Consider the following 4,587-nt stretch of genomic DNA (forward strand, 5'->3'; position numbering starts at 1 on the left):
CTTCATTGAAGTGGAGAACAAAACCAAATGCTTGATTTTAGTTGAAGGGAAGGAATGTGGCCACATGATAGCTAAGACAAATAACATCGGAGATAATGGACAACCCTGGCGAGTGGAACGTTCTAATATGAAAGGTTTGGAGGCTAAATTATTTGTCCAAACACTGGTTTCAGGAATTGTATACAAAAGTTTAACCCATTTGAGGAAATTGGAACCAAATCCATACCTCGGAAGAACGTTAAATAGATATGACCATTCAATTCTATCGAAGGCCTGACGGGCATCAAGTGATAATAAAGCAGTATCTTTAGCATCAAATTTCTCATGAATTATGTTCAGGACTCTTCTTATATTGTGAAACCCTTGACGCTTTGGTATAAAGCCATTTTGATCATTATGAACTAAATATGAGATAAAGGGGTCCAGTCTGTTTGCTAGAACTTTGCAAAGTATTTTAGTGTCCACCCCCATCAGACTGATTGGTCTAAATGAGGAGCACTCCTCAGGGGGTTTACCAGGCTTTAAAATCAGTATGATCATTGCATGTCTCAGAGTAGGTGGGAGAACTTCACTTCTAAATGCTTCTTCATACATATTGAAGAGCGGGGTTATAAGTTTTTCTTTAAACGTTTTGTAGAATTCAATAGGGAAGCCGTCTGGCCCAGGAGCTTTACCACTGTTGATACTTTGTATGGCCTGTGAAATTTCTTCAATCGTTAAATTTATATCCAATTCCTTTTTTGTCTCTTCTGTGAGTGTCTGAAACTGAAGTTGATCTAAGAACATATCTTGTTCTTCCGAAGCATGGTGGCACTCCGATTTATATAGATTTACATAAAATTGCCTAAAGCTATCGTTAATTTCAGCTGGATCTACTGTTACCCTACCAGAGGGGGTCTTTATGCTATTAATTGCTCTTTCGCTTTGTATTTTCTTAATTCTCCACGCCAATAATTTCCCAGCTTTCTCTCCTTGGTCATAATAAGATTGTTTTAACCACATTAAACTTTTTGCTGCTGCTTCATAAGATAATTTATTATATTCAGTTCTCAAACGTAACAATTCACTCTGCTTTGTTTGGTCATCATTAGTTAAAAAACTTAATGAAAGAAAAATCATCAAGGCAACTAATACCCAGGCAGAGAAAGAGCCTGAAACTACGGGGAGTCATAAAAGACCTGTGCTGAGAGGATCCGGCCGCATTTAGTGGTGGAGGCTTCTGCTACCTGATCCTGCACACCTAAACCTGGCCTTGGGATATTTAATTTAATCTCCATGGGTTTCTTCTCACAGGGGAATGTGAAATAAATCCCACAACTTCCATTTAAAATATGAATATTTACAAAAAACATTCAGTTCCAATGTAAACATATTTCACTTAAAAACTCTTGACTAAACTAGTGAAACTCAACTAAACTACGCTACTATGTAACCAAAGAAGGAAAAACAGGGTTGAAAATCATAATCAATAAAATGACGCAGAGATATTACAGTTCAACATGGATTTTTTTGTTTGAGAACCAAGGTTTATCTTGATGAATGTGTAATGTGGTCAAATTAGCTTTTGTCTAATTTGGAGTAATTGGAATCTGCTCAAAATTAAAATCTAAGGAGTGAGCAAAACATTATTTGGCAAAAAAAAAAAATTGAATTATTTGCTTAGTCAGAGACCAATTCAGTTGAGTTGATTTAATTTATTCTTAGCCTACTTTGATAGAGCTAGCAGACATAAGTGTTCCCATCAAATTACTTTGGGTAATAATTTGGTAGTCAAAAAAACCAAAACAGCATTTTAGGAAACATATAACTGGTAACATCATATCCGTGTGTAAACATTATCAAAATAAAACTTGTTCTAGCTTTATAAACAACAGCTCAAACATGTTAGCATGGCATACCATGGGGTCAATTTTGTTAGCTTATTTTAACTAACAGTAAAGACATAAAATTATCAAAAATCATCAAAGAAACAATTATTTAGTAAAAAAAAAAATCTCCCTGACTTCTGTTCAAGACCTCTATCTCTCGACCTCTGTTCTGCAACAAGTTGGTTCTGATGTCAGCCAACAGGTCCACTTAGTGTTTCATCAGTCTGGAGTTTTCCAGACTGATGAAAGTCGGTTTGAGTTTTCTCCTCAAACCGTAAAGTGCAGGAATGCATGTCCTGTGGGGGTGCCTTGGAAGTTTGGGCTTGGGCACAATTGGGGACGATATGGCAGCCAGAGAGTCTGAACTGTGAGCAAACCATCCTCCTAACCCCATTGTTATGTTAAATATCAGTATGAACATGGGTTCTCAATGTCCAATATTAATATCATTATTTATAGCACAACACTATCATATTTCAGAGTTTTCGTCTCTGAATCATTTCATTGTTTTTGCAATTGGCAAATAGTAGTCGTATCTCATTAAATTCGAATTAGAGTGAAGTTTGTTCTCAAAGTTAGTGCACAAGAAATTTGACTTCTGTTCAAATTTCCACTGATTTACTTTATAAAAGAGAATGTCTAAAATATAAAGTAGTTTCATCTTCAAACAATTAAAGTAAGTTTGAATAATTGTTATTCTTACTATTTTTTTGATGGCCATAATTGAGAGTAAAAATGTATTAACCTGGCAAGCCAGACTGACTTATGCCCCGTTAAGTCATTCTGGTAAGGTTCAGACTCCAATCTAAAACACACCGGACCAGTCACCCATTTGAAATTACAGATAAATCATTTGTGCTTTTTGTAACCATAACAGCCAAGAGTTCAGCCGTAACTGAGCGATGTTTATAATAATACACTTTATCATGTCTCGAATGAGCCGAATATATATGTTGCGTTTCAAGTAAAGTAGGAACAATTCGGCAGAACACAGATGGAGAAGAGGAAAAAACATATTTTTGAGAAAAGAGTGTGTGAAATTTGACATTAAAAAACTTAAGCGCACTAGTCAGAAAACACCAACCTGAGTATTTGAGACAAGATGACTGATTTCCATACCCACATCTGTTTGAGTAAAGGTCATATCTTCTTCGATTCTTTTTCGATTTCCATGTCTGACATTATTGGAAAGCTTATTCTCCCGTCCTTGAGGAACTGTAAATAACTCAAAATGACCCTCGTGAGACTTGTTCATTGTTTTGCCATGGCCTGTCACATATGTTTTCAGTTTCAAACACTGATTGCTGTAAAAAGTGAAGTGTGTCTGTGGATGAGAGTGTGACTGGCTGCAATTGCAGTTTTCTTCTTTCTTTTTTTTCTCAATTTTGTCCTGAAGTTAATGTGCTGAAGATGAGCTGATAGCATTGTGATGCCATTGTGGTCACGTGGTGTACGGACAGCCATTTTATGAGCTTTACANATCCCCCAGGAAACGGTTCCAACGGTACATGAGGCAGGGAGAACAGGTTCGGGTGTCTCAGGTTGATCGGTGGAATACAGACGAGAGAGAGAGTCGGGCTTGACGTTCTTGGAACCAGGTCTATAGGAAAAGATGAGATTGAAGCGTGAGAAGAACAAAGACCACGTTGAATGCCGTGGATTGAATCTTTTTGCCGATTTGATATAAGCCAGGTTCTTGTGGTCTGTCCAAACCAGTACTGGATGCTCAGCCCCCTCGAGCCAGTGTCTCCATTCCTCCAGGGCGAGCTTAATGGCAAGAAGTTCTCGGTCACCAACATCATAATTTTGTTCGGCTGGGGATAGTCTGCGTGAAAAGAAAGCACAAGGGTGAGTTTTCTGGTCAGAATCTGACTGCTGAGATAGAACAGCTCCTACACCGGAATCAGATGCATCCACCTCAAGGATGAACTGTTTCGTAGGATCAGGCTGAACCAAGATGGGGGCACTGGAAAAGAGTTTCTTTAATTTATTGAAGGCATTTTCAGCCTCAGGGGTCCATTGGAATGTTCTTTTAACAAAGGTAAGAGCTGTGAGGGGTAGAGCTGTCTGGCTATAGTTTCTTATGAACCTCCTATAGAAGTTTGCAAAACCAAGAAATCTCTGGAGTTGCTTGCGGTTTTCAGGTGTAGGCCAATCCAGAACTGCCTTTATCTTGTCTTCTGATGGCTTCACCTGCCCGCCCTCGAGCACAAACCCTAGGAAAGTGACAGAATGTTGATGAAATTCACATTTTTCAACTTTCACAAAAAGTTTATTTTCCATAAGTCTCTGAAAGACTAAACGAACATGTTTCCTGTGGTCTGAGAGGTTCTTGGAGTAGATCAAAATATCATCGATGTAGACAAAAACAAAAACATTCAAAAAATCTCTGAGGACATCATTGACAAGAGCTTGGAGACAGGCAGGAGCGTTCGTGAGGCCAAAAGGCATGACCAGGTACTCAAATTGCCCTAAGGGGGTCTTAAAGGCTGTTTTCCACTCATCCCCTTCTCTTATTCTAAGGAGGTGGTAGGCGTTTTTTAGATCGAGCTTGGTGAACACTGTAGCACCTTGTACAGGTTCAAAAGCTGATGCCAGTAATGGTAGGGGATATTTATTTTTGACGGTAATCTGATTCAAACCCCTGTAGTCAATACAGGGGCGCAGGGAACCATCCTTTTTACCCACAAAGAAAAAACCAGCACCGAGAGGAGATGAA

Source organism: Cyprinodon variegatus, unplaced genomic scaffold (assembly GCF_000732505.1).
Source record: "Cyprinodon variegatus isolate N-32 unplaced genomic scaffold, C_variegatus-1.0 Scaffold787, whole genome shotgun sequence".
NCBI classification, from domain to species: domain Eukaryota; kingdom Metazoa; phylum Chordata; class Actinopteri; order Cyprinodontiformes; family Cyprinodontidae; genus Cyprinodon; species Cyprinodon variegatus.